This window comes from Larimichthys crocea, chromosome XI, assembly GCF_000972845.2.
Source record: "Larimichthys crocea isolate SSNF chromosome XI, L_crocea_2.0, whole genome shotgun sequence".
Classification (NCBI taxonomy): domain Eukaryota; kingdom Metazoa; phylum Chordata; class Actinopteri; family Sciaenidae; genus Larimichthys; species Larimichthys crocea.
In genome coordinates, this window is record NC_040021.1 from 16,396,884 (window position 1) to 16,416,223 (window position 19,340).

Here is a 19,340-nt window from a genome sequence, read left to right on the forward strand (position 1 = left end):
TCCTTAGCAGTGAACTGAGCATGCGCAGTGCTGGACTAGCCGTGAGTAGCTCCTGTTTGCGCGTGTCTCTGTTTAAACAGCGTTTGTTTTACTTTGTTTTTAATGTAATATTCAAACATATGAAATCTTGCCTTGGTAGTGTAACAGAAAAAATAAGGAGGTTATTTGAGTGAGAGAAAAAATAGTTTAGCATGAAGCAAACAGGACTATCACACTGTTAAAATAATGTAATTTACCACCAGCAACTCCCAAACCTCCAGACCAACTTGGTTATAACTCAGCAGATGTTGTTTCTTCAATATAAGTCGAGATGCAAAGTGTTTTTTTTGTTTGTTTTTTTTGTGGCACACATAATGAAATTGAGAGAGGAATGTAACATCCCCTGAAGAAAATAAAAGATATTATAGCCAGGAGACATTTTAGCCTCTCTTCAGAAGCTTAAAAGTAATTTAATTTCTCTGCATGTAGCTTTTCTGTGATGATAAATCTTATTGAAGAGTCTGCTAAATTGCATCTGAGTAGCTGAGGAGTCTGGTAATATAGCAAGCAGAGTGCAATCCGCAAGAAAGTCATATGAATCTTTGCTTACACACACACACACACTCACACACACACACTCACACACACACACACACACAATGAATACTATTTCATAATCCATTCATAATTTATTCATAAGTCATTTCAACTTGTTTCATCTCGTGTTACAAGCGGACCTCTTTCACAGAATGGAAGAATGGATATCCACAAAATTAGAAGGGAAAATTATACATCTTTTTTTTTTTTTTTTGTCTTTCCATAGCAGGAAAAGCACAGGTGTCATTAATAACGTTAACAATGGCTTTGTTCTATTCATGTGCCAAAGTAAGCTGTGAGAGTGTAAAACTGAAGCAGCTAAATGGAATTCAGCCTTCATTAATTTTATTAGCTACACCTACACTGCACTAATGTCATGCACAGTGACATTAATCATAGGAGTAATGGTGCAAAAGTAATGGCTGGAAAATGTTTAATATCAGTAGATAAGTCAGTCGATAAATAATACTTATTAAATCCTGTATTGACACAGTTTCTTCTGGGTGCTTCTAATATGAGCTTGTGCACAAACCAAACAAATACATCTTGCATATTATTGAATGTCGTTCTAGTCAATATTAAACAAATGAAGAAATAAATGAGTGGGGAAATAAATCCTGAACATTTTAAACATTAATAAATCTATAAATAAATGTAAATCTGAATCTATAAATGAGTCAGTGTTTTCAAGAAGTTAAAATAGAAGATCTAAAACTTCTTCTACACACACAGATTTATTTCTCTGAAACTTTGTTCACAAATGAGTTCAAATTGTGTTAGTGAGCAAAGATAATCCATCCACCGGGACAGGTGTGCCGTATCAACATGCGGATTAAACAGCACAGGTGTGCTGTGGACTGGTCACAATACAGAGCCAGTGTAAAATGTGCAGTTTTATCAAACCACACAAGGCCACAGATGACACACATTTTGAGGGAGCATGGAATTGGAATGCTGACTGCAGAAATGTGTACCGTGTCCTGAAAAAAGAAGTAGTACTAGTAAAATCTGAACATGACTCATTTATATATTTCAGCATTTATTTATTGGCCATATTTATTTATTTAATTTCATTCACTTGTGCTGGCTGTTGATGGTTTGAGACACATACACAGGTCATTTCTTACAGTTGTTATAGCTGCTGTTTCTTACTGGAATTTTCTTTTTTTGCAAGTGGCTTTGTTTCTAAATACTTGAAATGTCCACGTATGAGCTATCATGACATTGTAGCAATGTGTCCCCTGGTTCTACCTGGTTCTATGTACAGAATAATGAGGCAGCATAAGCAGGAAGGACAGCCAACATTTGTCTGCGTAAAAAGGCCAGAAGGAAATCCTCAAGCTGTTATAGTCCCAGTTGCCAGTAAGGCATATACATTATGTTTCACTTGAGACTACTAAACAGAGGAAGAACATAAAAGCTTGCAAAATGATTTTTTTCCACGGAGTAGGAGAATTATGTAATGTGGCCATAATGGACTCATGCTGTTATGATGAAGGTGATGAATATCCTGACTCAGGCTCTCCTGCAGTAATGATCAGCAATAAAAGTGACATCCTCACTACCTTTGCTATGTCTTTCTTTCTTTGCTAATGTTTTTATCTGTGTGTCTGAATCTTTTCCATCTCCGTATCTCCTCTGTCTCTGTTCTCTTCCCATCTTTCTTCCTTCCTCTCTCTCTCTCTCTGTTTCTCGGAGGAGGAGGCAGTCTGTCAGTCTCTCAGCAGAGACGTAGTTTATTAATGTGACACAGGGTAAAAGGACACGTCAAAGGAGATCAATCACCATGCTGTGGCACGGGACAAGAAAGCTTTTAATAAACCCAATCATCTGGGTGCTTCTCTTTTCGGCCATGCCTGGCATTTGGCATTGAGAAGCTCTATAACATTCTGTCTGCCCCTCCCTGGACTTTCTGCAGGATGACTGATGGAGTGGACATTGTTTCGCTCAACTGAAATCACCCTCCAGGGAGGTTGTAAGCAGCAGACTGTTTTCTTTTGGATGGTGGGTGAGGTTTGAATTCAGGTTTTTGGAAACATTTGAAACACTGGTTATGTCATACTGCTCAACAGCAGCATTTTTAGCTAATTAACTGAACCTCCCAATGGGATATTCTGAATGAAATACATAACCTAAAAAGACTCCTGAGTAGGATGTACAAATCAAGGGCTGAGGCCAAGGCTAATTTTCTTTTGACGAAGAAGCAGCATTTAATATACTCATCATCTTAAGGTCAACAAGACTGAAAACGGTGATCTCATCATGAGGCCAGACTAACAATAGGAGGGGGCACCCATGTGCTTGTGGCAGAGGGCTTTGATGCAAGTTGACATAGAGGTGCTACTGGCTATGTTAATGCTCCCAGCAATAGGAGTGTGCAGGGCTGTAAGGAAGCCAACACATGCTCTGCGGTACCACATTGTCATCACATGCCCCATCTCCAGTGTCACTGCAGGGCGCAGAGGGACCAAGGCAAAGAGAGATCAAACTAGAGAAGACCAAGATCAACAAACACATAAGCAGCCATCATCCACCCTTTAAACTGATTGTAAGCAATTGGAAACACCCACATGCCAAACCATGCCGCCCCCTTAATTATGCATAACTTTAATCTTTAATATAATGCTAATTCTTTATTTTAGAGCTGCATACATGTAGTAATATATGTGTTTCAGAGTCAGTATGTTTAGCACAAGTGGGAAAATATCCTGTTATGTTAACCTAGCTGATATTATTCGATCATTTGGTCTAATGTTATTATAATAATAATGTATTTTATGTGCTTAAGGTTACCGTAGCAGCTTGAAACTTTAGTTTCTGAAGGATCTTTTGCTTTTCATCCAAAAGGTTTATTCAGAAGTCCAGTGTCTACAATAACCTCAACAGATACTCTGACCTGGATGAACATATTTTGTGTTATTTATGTAAAAAAAAATAAAAAATAAATATCCTAATTTATCAAACAACATTTTATCAGGCCTCAAGTCAGATATGTTGAACATATCCCATATTACCTCTATTAGTGCTCACTCTAAGGAAGTCATATATTAGATTGATTCAGTTAGCTATGCTAGAGTTACATCTGCCAGTTGGTGTAAATATTTAGCAGCAAATCTCTTTAGTCATTTTTTGCAGTGCAACCTATTTTAATTTAGTAATGCATAAATTGCCACGTTAGTAAAGGCTTAAGTTATAACCAGACAGATTCAAACACAGCCATGTAAGAGAAGCCTTATGAGGCCTGTCCCTGTAAATATATGTTCTTCATCTATTAGGTCTTCAGCCATTGCTAGCAGGCAAAGCTTGTTCAAGACTCATTTTTCCCTCTAACAGTCCCATATTCTCCTGACTGCTGGAGAAATGGTAACCGGTATATATGATGTTTAACCTCAGCCTAGAGCAACGCTTTGCATATATGCCATGTGCAGTATATCCTGATCCCCCAAACACCCACACGTTATAGCACCTGTTTACTTTCTTCTGATTTATTGTAAATCTTGTGTGTTCGAATTAAATATACAAAAAATCTTTGAAACCGGACCATTGGTCAAAGTGCTGTGTTCACACTTTTTTAAAGAGGTATGGGGAATAGGGAAAAGCTGAATAAATCATGTTGCACTTGAGGGCAAATTCCCTGAAATGCAAAATGACCGAACCTCCTGGGCTTCAGTACAACAGAGAAATAAAAATAAGCATTTTTAGGTCCATTTTAATGAAGCAATTAACTTATCTAAACTCCTCTCCACTAAACAGGATTATTTCCTTAAGAGACTGTTCACAAGTGTGAATTGTACACAATAAAGTGAGCAAAAACACACATGGGGTGTGAAATTACTTACTACATTCTCCAATGCGGAAACATCTCAACACCTGTTTCTACCTTTGGGATAATAGTAATCAGCTGCAGCACGGATGCATGTGATTAAATGCCTTGTTGGCCCTTATAGCCATCAAGGCCGCACCTCTAGCCTCTCGAACACAAAGATCCCCTCGGACCTCTGGTAGATAAGTTGAAATCTTGTGAGATAAAGATTGGCTCCTGACGTGTTCCCTCTCTGTTGATAAAACTGAACACCGTGCCTTCACTGTGGCCAGAGGAACATGATGGGTATCCATTCCCGCTAGAGAAGGATGATAGCATCAATAGACTCACACGTCTTTCAACCAATGAAATCACTAGGTAGCATCAGAGATAGAGGTGCAGAAGAACATGCCCAGAGAGAGCAAATCCAAGAGGATCTCCGTATCACATTAATGCAGGGCACTCATGCCTAGCATACAATGCCACTGGGCATTCACCATTGCAGGTGATTCATATTGTAACATCCAAGTGCAGCTCTTTTGTGTTTTGCTAAATAAGCTTATGTAGGGCTGGGTTGTATATTTTCTTTAAGCATCTCTAATTTAACCGTATTGTACATCTTGTCTCTCTGTCTCTAAATCAAGACACACAGTCTGTATGATTTTCCTTACCTAAAAAAAAGGACTTGATGCACTTTTGTAAAGCCTTAGTCAAGCTTTACATTTGTTCCCGAATTGTTGTACACATATTTTCACTGCATTTATCTAACGTCTACAGCCCTGTGAGAATGCAGAGTCTGCTTGAAGGAGAGCTAGTTTAATAATGCTGTACTGTTACCACTGCCTTTGTGTCACAAGTCTTCATTTGAAGAAGAAAAATTGTGTTACTGTCTTTTCCCAGCAAACAGCATCTTCTGTACTCTGGCCACCTCAGACAATAATGTTTTTCCGCACTAAACTCACTCAAACGGTAAACAGTGAGACACAGGGACTGCTAAATTCATCACTTGCTCTAGCTGCAGGAACCAAAATAAAGTTTCTCTTCCTCTCTCTGGCTTTTAGAGCGGGAGTTTTGTTCTCAAAGCTGTGCTCCTCCCTGTCGGAAACGATTCATGTCACAATTATTACCAGGTAAATACTGGGAGGAGGGGAAGAAGAGGAAAATAAAAAGATAGAATGAAAGAGCCTTGTGGTTGCTCATGGGGAGTGAATGAAAAATGAAAAACGACTCAAAGTGGGTCAGCAGCCTGCCTGTTTGCAGCCTGGTGAATGCACATGCACATGCACGGGCACACACACAGATGCACGTATAACATGCAAGCATACACACGAATGGAGATACTCGAGAGGGTGCTTACTACATGAGGCACAGTGCGTTTGACAATGTGTAGCAATGGTCTAGTGGCACTTTGCTTATTCATTCCTGCACCGCAATCCTCCACCAGCTTCTTTACTCTGTGCCATCTCAGATTATATATGGCAGGAAGATGCTCTTAGATTAGTCTAAATCAATTCACTCCTTACCTGTCAAACATGTTTACACAGTCAATGTTGTTGCAGCTGTTTTGATGAAGGGAATCAGTTTGAATTACATGGTTGTGTGTTACTGTATATGGGGCAAAACATCATTCATAAATCCAGGAGACAGGTATGGAAAGCTACTGTGTGTGCTGGATGGTTGTCCCTGACTGGTCATTAGTTTGTCACAGACTGCCTTTCTCTACTATTTATAAATTGCTTGGTTACACTGCTGTTGGGGGTTTCATGTGGTGGAGAAATTCTCAGACTGAAAAAAAAAAGAGGAGAAAATAAAGATGGACACAAAAGCGACGGCTAAGAGAAGCAGAAGCAGACTGAGAGAAACTGTAAGTTGTTTTAATGGCTGCTAAATTCTCCTTAACCTTTACCACTGACCTTAACCCAGTGTTGATAAAGCCCAGGGCCATGCTATCCGGCCTTCCCAGAGTGGAGTCACTCCTGCTCAGTGCTCCTCTTTGCCAGCACGAGGATGGAGTCCAGAGAAAGACAGGGCCAAACAAGGTCAACAGAGGGCTTGCACAGCTTCTGAGGCTAAATAAACTGCAGGCACTGCCAGTGGAGCCTTTAATCTACAGGAAGGGGAGCGGCTATGGGAGCCCTGAGGAGGACGGGAGGAGTGGAGGGGGGTGGTTTGATGTTGCATGACACGCTGTTAGGTAAAAATGTCACTCCTCATCTCTGTGTACCAGTATTTTGTCATTCTGATCTGGATCCCTGAGCTACTTTGTGAAAAATATGCCTACATTTGTCTTATGGACATAATTAGGTCATTGGAATGGATGATTAGTTCTGCAGCAGAACAGGCGATTCAGTGTTTATGACCATGTGGTTTATGCAGTGATGCAAACAGCACATTTACACATCACATACTCTTTGCTGCCTGCTTGATGGTCTGACTCGTGTTCCTTTGATCTAGATGTAATGGCTAGACTGAACAATCTATTAGGCAAATTGGATAAAAATGTAAAGACCTTCCATAGAAATGCTTTCTTAATCGATAGCATGTTCCCCCCCTTTTTCATAAATTAAAGGATGAGTACGTGATTTAACAACGTGTTTATTCATCCATTGGCTTATTATATGATGAATGAACCATGTCATGTACATCAGATGCAGTGTAGTCTTCAGTTCATATAATGACCGCTAGATGGCAGCACCACTCAAAGCTGCATTGTCAGTCTTGTACACACACACACACACACATACACACACATTCATGCACATACACTTACACAAGTAAGAACAAAGATTTCTGCAGGTGTTTCCACAACTCTGAGCTCGACTACAGCGCTGCTGTTTTTGCACGAGAAAGAGACAGACATTGAAATGGCGAGATGAAGCTTTGTAGGCGACTGTAAGGTTTTTCTGTGCGAGTGTGCTTGTGTGTGAACGTCAGAGAAAGCATTAGCAGAGGGTGAAAGAGAGGGAGCCAGCAGCGGCCAGTCAGGGCCTTTTTACATCAGCAGGAGTGCAGTCTGAGATACTATTCCCACTTCTGTATTTGGGCTTTTTACAACTTCCAGTTCAGGGTGCAAGGAGGGAGGTGGACTCCCATCAGTAGTTCCATTCTCCCGGCCTCTCAATTTGGAAGGAAAGTCATCATTTTGTAATCGAAGCAAAATTGCTCTGTCATTCGACGAGAGCTTGTTGTTGAGGGGGCAAACAAGAGCTAATTAAAATGCTCTCAGCACACATCGACAGCCTTTTTACGCAATTACTCAACATGCTGCGCGTGTTCAAATAAACAAGTAAGCGGTGCTGCTCTCAGATAAGCCTCATTTCATGCTGCGCTCATGCCTTTCGTGCATGTGGCGCTGGCGTACGGCGCCTCGGCGATGGTGTGACCTTGAGAAGGGTAAGGGGAGATACAGGCGCCGCTAGTAGAAGTAGCATGTTGCTTGATGAGGAGTGCTGATAGTGAGCAGCAGCAGCATCTCCAGCAGTGGAGATACATATCGCTCTAGATTTGAGACAGAGCCCTCGAAGTGAAGCAAAGGATTTGAAAGCCAAGTTTTAACATCCGCAGTTCAGCCTAATTTTCTGCTCCATTTTCTGTTCAGTCAAGGTAACGCAATTCAGTTTGAGAAAAAGGCAATGAAAATCTGGTGATATTGCACTTGGGCAGTATGAAAACTTGTACAAGCTGTTGTCAAAAAACATCACGGTGGATCTGCTGTAGGTGGTGTGACAATAATCCAAGAATTACATTTCTGAACATTGTTGCTCTGAGACTTAAGACAGAATCTGTTATGGTATGAATGTGTTTGTGGGGTGCATGAGTCCCCTATGTCAGTGGACATAGTTGCACACAGATCTGTTCACACACACACAATCACACACAGTTGTATGTGGGACATATTCTTGTCACAGTTGGGGAACTGCCAGGACAGCTGCGCCCTCCAACCACTGTCTGATTGATTTGTTGGAGCAATGTTGGCCCCTGTGCTTTCATCTTTATGCATGGAGGTTCCCCGAGGCAGTTCACCCCCCAATTTTCCGCACTTCCTTTCCATCTTCATTCCTTCCATTCACCCCCCTCTACCCGTGCTCCCTCAGCCCTACCCTTAACTACCCTACCACAGGCAGCCAGTGTTCTGAAATGGGCCTCATTATCAGAGTAAGTGCCAGCGAGGTTCACCTAGGGACAGCTGCATTCTCCACAGCAACCAGACGACATGTTTCGGTAGCGGGTGTTGTGATGGGGACACTCCACCCTAACTGTTTTCGACAGGTAAAGGAGACAGGAGGTAGGATGTGCAGCTGTGTCCCACATGTACCTGGTTTCAGATCAGCTGGCGTTGTCTCCCAAGGAAGATGGGGCACAGCTGCAGTATCCAAGGTTTGTTCCACCGTGTAGAGCTGGTATTTAATGATAGGCCTCTAATGTTGCGTCCCATGGTAATAACATCAGTCCAAAATGTTTTTGTTGACTTAGACTTAGACAAATGCATGTCAAAATGCTTAATTCATGTAAAAAGATTTACTTTATAATTTATCCCTTATATCACTTTATCGCTTATATGATGGGAGACTGAGTGACTGAGAGCTGTTGTGCCTTGCTCAAGGTCACCTTGGCAGTGCACTCAAACTGGCACCTCTCCATACTGTGGTCCTTGCTGGACTTGAACCAGCCAAAATCTGAAAGCATAGGGGAAACAGTATGGCTGAATCTGACAGAAGTAAACAAAATCTGTCTACCAGCACCTCAAGGGCAGTAACACATTTATTAGTAACACATTACAGCAATATGATTCCATTTTTCAGTCACAAGTAGGCAAGTCATGATCCGGTTCTTTGACATTATGCATTAACTTGACACATAAACTGGTGATGTTGGTGGTTAGCCACTCCAGTGAGTGCAGCGTTTTCATATTTTAACAATTGTTGCATAGGTGTTGTTCAGAGTTGGAGGGTGTGTGAATACTGCGGCTTCACTGTGAGAACAGAACTGTAAACTGTAGGTGAACAAAATGTCTCTTTCTATTTCAACAGGTGTTAAATACAGAAAATGTGACGTGTGAATGTAGAGGCCTTAGAGTTACTTAAAATTCATTGACAGAGCTGGGCAGAGTAGCAGAAGTAATAGAACAAGCAATGTTACTAGTATTACTTTAACTTCTGACTAATTAATAACACACTGAATTTACCTTTTAATGAGCAAAGGAACTGACCTAAGGCTAATTAAGATCTTGATGTGTAGATGTGTAAAAACTTGTTTTACACGATATATAACACTTTTATCATTGAGCCTGAGCTTTATGCAGATTTTGTTACCTTTGGGCAAAGCCAGACTAGCTTTTCCCACTGATTACAGTCTTTATCATAGCTAGTTGATGGGTCCAGCCACATATTTATAGACAGCCATGAGAGCATCTAATTTTCTTCTCCTTCTTGTGTCTTTCCCAGAATATCAAAGTATTCCTTTAAAAACGTCTTTTTTTTTTCACAGCATGATGAAGATTTATTTTTCCTGCATATTTTTTCATCAAACTAGTGCATCCTGCCAAAGGTATTAAATTACAAATGGAGCAAAACCAGGCACATTGGACGGTGGGGGTGGATAGTCATTTACATCTCAGAGGCAGTCAAGGGTAGCGAACCCAAATGGAACTGCCTCTGCTGTCTCCCTCTTGGTTTTATCGGGCTCTCTCTGAATTAGCCCTGTATGAAAGCAAACCGTAATATAGATTTGCAAGACCTCCCCGTATGAAGATAGCTCAGACTCTACCACACGAGACCCAGGCAAGGGGGGACTGTGGAAGATCACAGAGCCCGCATTTCATCCTGTTGGCCTAAACCATAAATTAGCCATGCATGACAGAAAAATACAAGGCATGAAATTAGTTACAGCTCTCCTCCTCTGTGATCTGTCTCCCTGGACATTAGTTACTCCCTGCTATATTTTTCCGCTATACTTAGCATTACAAACAAACTAGCAGAAAAATACATATCAGATTTATTATTAATGGTGTGGAAATTCACATCCAATGCAACCCGGTATCTTGCTACAATATCAGATAAAAAATTTGAGCAATGTGTGATGCATTTAAAATGAGTACAAATATTATAAACTGGCAGTAGCCAAAATGTGTTTTTTCAATTATTTAAAGAAAAGGCAGTTTTAAGCTTAAAATTGTTTGTGGGAGGAGACAAGGTCCAACAATGGCCGGAAAATGTCTAGGTTTTATGTCCCTTCACAAATAACTGCATCAAGCAAGAAAATTGCACAAAGAGAAAGAAGTAAGTGATGGGATAAAAGGGAAATTCTTCATTTCTACATGTCGACACAATGTGCCACAATGCAGAGAATAGAAAATGGAAAACTCTGATTTCTCCCCTTGGACTGTCATGTCTTGTAACAATGTACATTCGCATGTAACAATCATAAAGGACGTCTTTATGTAAGTCTTCAAGGACATTGACTCTGTAGGATCTTTGCCAGACACCATTATCTTTAGAGGTTTGAGTCCCTCAACTAGCTTTCCTGGGATCAATGCACATAGTTAAACTGGCTGCTTTATGTTCCCATGTGATATACCTACACTTGTCCTTGTAACATTCAAACCAAAAAGAACACAAAACATGTCAGTTGCGGTGCCTTTGGGAGAAAGGAGTCACTCGACATTGACTCAATTGACCCTGCTCTCCCGCTGGATTGAAGTGTTTTTGGCTGAGTGAACAGTGTTTCAAGGTTATGGAGAGAAATGCAGTCAAACGTAATGGCAGCCTATAATGAGTGTTTTCCTGTGGGATGGACGGTGACTTTGTGGATGGCAGGTGATTCAAGGCCTAAGGGAGAAAGGATTAGAGACTCTCCTGCCATCTTTGAGTTCAGACTAATTTAAACTGATAAAGCACACACTTCTTTTAGTCTTTCCTCAGCTCATTATCATTTATTCTCAGTTGGTTTTGTGTGTCTGCATCCCTTTCGGTTCTTTTCACTTAAAACTTTGTGTGGGCTCTCCCCCAAGATTTCACCTGTCTTGTTTTTATCTATCTGTTTTCCTTCACCAGTTTCGCCCTCGATGCCTCCAGAAAATCGTCATCGCGATACATCCGTTATATCTTTTTACAGATTTACAGATCACTTATAAAAGTATGCATTCGCATGGCTTCTCCTTCTGTGATTTATCCTCCATATGACATGTCACGTACAGATGAAACCTTGTTATTGGCTTCGTATTAAGGGATTCACTGGCATTAAGCTTTAAATGAAAGCCCGCAAGTCAGTGTAAGTTGGCTCACAGTATCAGAAAAGCATTTGCTTTGAACTTATGCCTGAGAAATAAAGACCAACTCAACTGGACTGTGTACACATGCCTATTGCCCACAGGCACATACACATACACATGATAGATATGTGTCCTTAGATTTAAAAAAAAAAACACACTCATGTGCACAATCTAGCTTTTCATATAAATATTACATACTATACAATATTTTTGTGTGACATACCATTCAAATTGTTACTGTATAAGCTTTCTTTGAGCTCACATCATTCGAGGTCATTTCACACACACACACACACTCGCTCAGGCTGCATCAGTAGGAATGACACAGTCACCGCTCTGCATGTGAGACATGTTGAGGCAGTAAATGGCGTAGAATAAGAATCATTGGCCTAAGCATTGTGGCAGAAATAAATGATAAATCACGGTGCAGTGTGATGTGGACACTTCATCAAGCTGTGTGATTGCTGAATACGCCCGCTGTAATACTGAAGCGATGAGTGCCATCACCGGCTCCTCATTGTAATTAATGTCACCACAGAAAAGGCAGAGTGCGAGAGAAAGATGGAGGGAGAAAGGGAGAAGAATGAAAAGACAGAAGTGGAAATAAGCAGCTAGCAAGCCTCAGAGGAAGATGTAATTTAGGGTTAGACCAAGTGCCTTGACTGTGAGATAATGGTGGTAATACAAGAATTGTGGTGGTCTAAAGAGAAGCTAAAGAGAGTTACTATAATTTTGGGTAGTTTAAGATTGTGTCATGGCATAGCTCGTGCATCTGAACTGACTGACGGGAATGTGTATGTTTCAAAACTATAGACACGGCACAAGTTGATAAAGCAACCTTGAGCGCCATTAAAAGGCACCACTAAATAATGTGTATTATTATTATGATTATAGCTAATGTATTAGCATCCCTATTTACAAAGAATACACGGAGCAACATTAGTATTCATTTGGAGTTGTGTTTCCTGCCACCCGAAGAAAAAAATGTAATATTCATTTTACTTTTAGCACCTAAAAAAAAATGATATTTTGCTAATCAGCTGCTAAATGCTCCATGATGTTCACGGTAGTTTCTAATAAGCAGCAACTTCTGTAGCAAGTGCTAAAAACTACTGTTTCTTGAACAGCCACTTGAGACAGAATGAGTTCATCTCCATAAGCTCCCATGTTAAAATGTCTAACTTCACAGCAGAAATAAACATGTTTACAGCCTGGTGTTTTGGTCTCTAGAGCTAATTTCCCCATTCATGACAACTGTACTGAGTCTGAATTTCTATATAACTCACTCATTCAAATTAAATTAAGGCTAAAAAAATATCAACATTGATGCTGCTATTCACATATTAACAGTGTTGCTGCTTTGATTGACAGGTGGGTACCGTTACAGGTGGCTTGTCATAGCACTCCACAGGTGATCCACATGCTTGTCCTCTTTAGATTAGCTGGGGGGGCGGAAGAGGCAGGAATACCGAGATGGCGATGGCCAGAGCCACCACGATCTGAGCTTCACAACGACTCTTTATTAACCTATGGGTGAAGTCACAGATACGACATCCATGTTTTATACTGTACGGTATACTATGGTTTCTAAAACCACAATCTAGGTTGATGAGAGTGGGGAGAGTTATTATTACATAATTAGTACATAACGTGTTGAAGAAGTTATTCATACAGAATAATTGAAAACAGCTGTGTGGCTGTACAAAAAGATTGTCATTTGTCTTTTTTAACCGTAAGCCATCATTTCACAGTTTGGCGACTCCTTGTGGATAACAGGCCTTCTACACAGCAGACATTTTGAGAGGAACAGGTGTTACTAATAACATTAATGACGGCTCCATTTACATCGAGTGCGCCAATGAACAAAGTGTCACATGACAGTGTGACAGCGATGAATTATTTACACCTGTGTTTTCCCTCCCCGAGACATGTAAAATGTCTTCTGTGAAAAAAAGCTTATGTAAAAAAAGAAACACTAGCACCCACTCTCACATTACTATTCTACACATAGGACCTTAATTTGACCATTTGGTGTCCTTAAGGAAACTAAACATACTGAATAAGTAATGGTAATGTGCATCAGTTGAAAGGTTGCTTGGCTAAAATATAATTAATTTCTATCCTATCCTAAAGGTTAATTATTGTTTTTGTTATATTATTGTCTTACACTATGTGTTCAACGATGTATTGTACAGCATTAAATGGGAAGGAGAGTTTTGCACTCAGCTATCAGATACAGTGACTTCTATATTCTCCGAGTCTATTTTGCAAGTGAAATGTTCACAGATATACTCCTGACATCGGTCCCTGACATTGTGTATTCCTGAATACTCCATCATGTTTTTCTCTCATTTTCTAGGTGTGTTTGCCATGGTCAGCCTTGGAAATGGAGAGGAAGCAGAGTGGTTGTATAAATTACAGGCCTCCAGGTGAAAGAGAGAGAAAACCAGAGAGTAGAGAGAGAGAGAGAGAGAGACAGGAAGCAGATGCAGAGCAGACTGGCTGTCTGACAGAGTATAGTAAGAAACAAGAATAGGATCATGTATTTATCTAATCAGACAAACATGAAAGTCTAGTTAGGTAGATGGAAAACATTTGCTTGTGTTCACTGCTTTATACCTCTATATTAACCTCTATCTATTGCTCTCTTTTCTCATGACACCAATGACCAGTTAATTGATTTGATGTACAGATCAGTATGCATTGTTGAATGCATACTGATCTGTCTTCAGCTAAAAAGAAAGGTTACACACAGCTGATTAAAAGGTTTGATGTCGTCCATGCACAGTGAAATATAATAAAGCCTACAGCGATCACATGTCATTGTTGCTAAAGGGCAGAGACACAGCGAAATACACCTGCACAGGTCAGAGCTGCAGTCATGATCTGCAGTGTCTGTACATCCAAGTTCAAGCTTTGTATTTTGCCCCCATCGTACAAGAAAAACTGGATGCATGTCGACGCTCAAACAGGCTTACTGATGCAATTCTGTTTTGTTCGAAAAACACCTGCAGCAATTTCTTCACCGAGCGCCCCAAAGCTCAGCGGTATTTAAAATCCAACACACCTTTGATTGACACGCATGACGCATTTTCTCAGCCTGTCTAAACCGATACCAACAATGCATACTTAAAAACCTTGGGGAAAGACTACAAATTAAAGATTGCGTTTGAAAAAAAAACAACAAAAGACAGCACACACGCTTGGTTCTTGTATTACAGTCACGTCACCCTCTCTCGCCTCCTTTCTGAGTTTCTGTCTGCTTTAAACAGAAATTTCCCACCAGTCTCTCACACAGCCCTAACACTGTAGCAACCCAAGGCCTGTTGATCAATGCAACCTTAATTTGAGAGCATGGATTATAATAGAGGCATTAGCGTCCATTGATTAGAGCTCCAGTGAGGAGGCTAGTTGCAGTGTGAATGGAGAGTCAATAGAAACATCACTTGAAATGACAAAGACCTGTAGACCCTCTAAGCCACGGGGGGATTTAAATGTCAAGAACAAGCTTGATGTGAAGGGGAGTTTACTGTACTTTTGTTTGTTCTGGGTGTTTTATGCTAGTGCTTTTAAAAACAGATCCAACTGTTTTTATTCAGAATTATAGATTACTACACCTTGTTGTACTTCCATCCTTTCTTTTGGTTGCTGCTGTGACTGATTGCTAGTTTATGATTCGTTCTTCTAAACATTTTCTACAGATATGAAAAAGATGGTGAAGACTTTGAGTGGATGGTTACCGGTGTTGATTGGCGATGTGCTGGAGGTTCAGTGTGAAGGATGAATATGCACTCTGGAGCAGTGCCACTTGAATTCAATTTACTTCAGTTTGACTTTATTTTGCCCCCAGAGGGAAATAAAAGAAACTTTAAAAACAAAGAAGAAGGCACATACTTTTAATACATAAAAAACAGCTTTCAAGATAAAGTGGGAGACACAAACTTTTAATGCATAACAAACCAAAGATTTATGTTCAAACAACAAAAATCTGAAACTTGCTAATTCATAGGGGAACAAGTCTAACACAGATATCATATACCGCCTAATGAATGATAAAAGTGGTGATGGTGTACTGGTTACCTCCCATATGACGGCTTTCTCTTAGTAAACAAACAGCATATGTTTAAGCTGAGGTGACAAAGACCTTCAGCAGCTGCAACAATTACAATGAGAGCAAAAGAAGAAGTCAGGCAACATTGTTGAGACAAAGTACGCATATAGAGGAAGTTTAGGTGGATGGATGGGCCAACAAAACATTGGACTTTAAAGGTCCAGTGTGTAAGATTTAGGGGGATCTATTTACAGAATATGGCCGAAATGGAATGGAATATTAACAAAGTTAACGCGTTAATTTTGTCGATTAATTTTGAAGAATTAACGCGTTAAAAAAAATGAACGCAATTAACGCGGTTTTGTTTACTTCCGCTGGCGGCCGCCATTTTGGATGTGGCAAAGTAGAGCTTTGTTTCCCACATATATTAGTGTGTGTGTGTGAATTGGTGTATAAGAGGCATTAACTTAAAGCCCTCACGGAGACTGCGCCCTGGGCGGTCGCCCACATTGCCCACAGCTAAAACCGGCCCTGCTTGTATTAGTTTACGGGCAGATCTGCCACATCCAATATGGCGGACAGTTAACGTATCGCAACAACGGACCAACCTGCTCAATGAGGCGTCTATGTTTATGTCTATGATCTATCCTAACTAAAGGAGAGTCTATGGCGGAAAGATGGATAAGGACGGACTTTTAGGGGGAACATTTCATTTTAAAAAGTTGCCCGACGGCTCGTTGGACAAAAACAAGGCAATTTGCACAGTTTGCAAAGCCGAATTTAAATTCCACAGAAGTAACACGACTTTAACATATCACCTCAAAGCAAAACACCCAGTCTACACTACAGGAGTGTGGCACTCCTCAGTATATTTCCTCATTCTGGCTTTTTTCTGTTTGCACTGTGCATATGTGCACCTTAAGCCAATAACATGAATGAATTTCATATACTTTATCTGAGTTTATTCTACATTAATTTGATCATTTTACATAAATAAATATTCATTATAAGCTTCAGTCTCAGAAAAATGCATTTAATTTATTGATACATTTATTGATAGATTAATCGCGATTAATCGCGATTAATTACAGAAATTTTTGCGATTAATTAGTTAATTTTTTTTAATCGATTGACAGCCCTAATATATATATATAATGTCACCAGATAAGTAATAAGAAAAGTTTTTTCTTACCTTAGAATCAGCCTAAATCCTACACACTGGAACTTTAACAACTTTAACACAGCGACTTATTTACTGTTTCATTTTTTTCTTTAAAGCATGATCGAGATTGTTCCCCAACCTTAGCCACGTGGTTATTATTGTAATTTAACCCAAACCGCAACGTTTGCCTATCTTTGACAGAGCACTTTATATTAACCCAAACCACCATCAGACTTTGTTGCTGAATCTTATGGGTTCCTTGTATCCCATGCTGAGCTTTGGGGTTCTGTATTAAGTATTAAGTATTCTGCTTGTTCCGTTCATAAAGTTTTCTGTATACATTAAAAACATTTAATCTTTGCAGGCAATAAGTGCAGTGCTAGCATCAAAATTGTGTTTATTTTCAGTAACAGTACCACTATGTCTACAAAGCTGAAAAAACTGTCAAGATCCCCAAAGAATTAAGGTTATTTTATAGTTCTAATAAACTATTTTGAGGTTTTATTTTTCTAAAATGCATCTATTTTATATGAAAATTTGAAATGTGCATGTACAATTAACATTGCCTCAGTGAGATAACATGCATCTCTTTCCTGTAATGTCCCATATCCAAACTGAGACATTTTGGCCAGTAATCGGATTAATGAAACAATCGGGCAATCAGCAATCATGAACTGTCCAAGCCTGAGAACAATAATTTTTTTTTTCTTTTGGGGCAGGAAAAAGGGGTGAGAAAACAACAATAGCCAATTGTCTTTATCGGTGAGCAGCACATTGCTCATCCACACCCTCTGCAGCCAGTCATCCAAACCCTAATTAACTCTCTGGAATTGACTGTTTTTCTGTTGTTTTTTTTTGTCTTGATGTTCCTCCCCAATATTCACAGTGCTGGAGATTATCTTTATCGTTTTTTTAGTGAGCAATGATAACCTGGGTGCACTGCAGAGCTAGGAAAAGCATGCCAGGGGCAATAATATTTCCACCCTGCTTGCACTTCTATTGACTATGCTGTGGCTGACAGAAGCTGACTGACAGTTAGTCACCAAGAGGCATAATCCTATACTGCTCTCAGGGTGAGAGAGCGGATCACCTTCTGTCAAACCAGACCCACTTATTTAATTTTATAGGATAAATTACTAAGAGATGTCCAGGATTCCTCAGAGTTGCTAACAAGGTAGGACATGGAAAGACTTACGATCACAAAGAGGTGTACTCGCTGGCTGTTTCTCCCTGCTGATCTACAGCATTGTTGTGGTTTCCAATTCTCTAAAGGCGCTATGTGTTACTAGTTCCCCTTCCTCCTTCCACTTCATCCTCCTCTTGTGAAGCGTGAAGTAATAGCAGTGCTGTGAAACTGCTATGCTTGCTCTTTCATCTCCCCGTGGAGCATCTGGACGGTTTGAGACGCGTAGTTGCGAGAACACACACCCCAGGCCCCAGTGTGAAACTTCACCCACTAACACACAGCGATGGCATCTTCCAACAGAGCATTTTCATTTTCCACAGCTTATGCTAAATATGGCTCACTCTCTTCCTCTCTTGTGCAGCTGGAGGTAGCTGCTGGAGACAGAGAGAGACAGATCTGAGAGATGGGAGAGGTGGAGGGCAGGGCTGCAAAAGGTGAGGCGGGGACACATAGGGCTTATGGGAATGGGGCGAATGACAGGGAGGGTGAAGGGGTGAATCGTGTTGTCGTGTTTCGCAACAGCTCCAGGGGGTAAAGGCTAATTTGACGTTAAGAGGGGAAGGAGGGGAGAGGAAATGCAATGAGGCTAATTTGAAGTGATATGGAGGGGGAATAAGCTGAACAGTAGACTCACTCAAACAGTCAGGTTCAGTCATTCAGTTTATTCCCACGGAGGGCTAATGTACGAGAGAGGCAGACAGAGTGGGTGGGATAGACAGAGATATATACAAAAGAGGGAGCAAAGAAGAAGAGAAATACGAGCTTAGGGCATAAGTAGGAGTGTTACATCATGGAATTGTAAAAGATTGGGTCAGGTGGGAGTTTGCCTCCTCCAGGACTGAATTTAAAACCTCTCTGCCGCCTTTACAGTCTACAAAAAAACATCCCGCCCAATAACTCAGAGAGCCTATTATCCCACAATCCTCCACTGGAGGGTCAAGCAATAGCCTGCACCTCCAAGCCCCCCAGGACGATGCACCAAAGGGAACTCTGCTGCCGCTCTTCCTTCTGCTGGCGGAACAAACTACACACACCTAGGGGCACCGCAGACCGGATGCTTTTAAAGAACAGGCCTCCAGAGATTTTGGTCTTTTTTTAGCAAGACATTTTCATGTTCATTAACAAGTGGCCTGCCACTTCTTGGCCTTTAATTTTAATTCCTGCTGTGGTTTACATGCTTCCTTCCTACTCAAATAAAAGCACCAACACAACGATATATAAATACTCCTGTACTTGTGGGAAGCTGAAATGAATGAATGAAATGAACACAACACTGACATATCATCTTTCAAG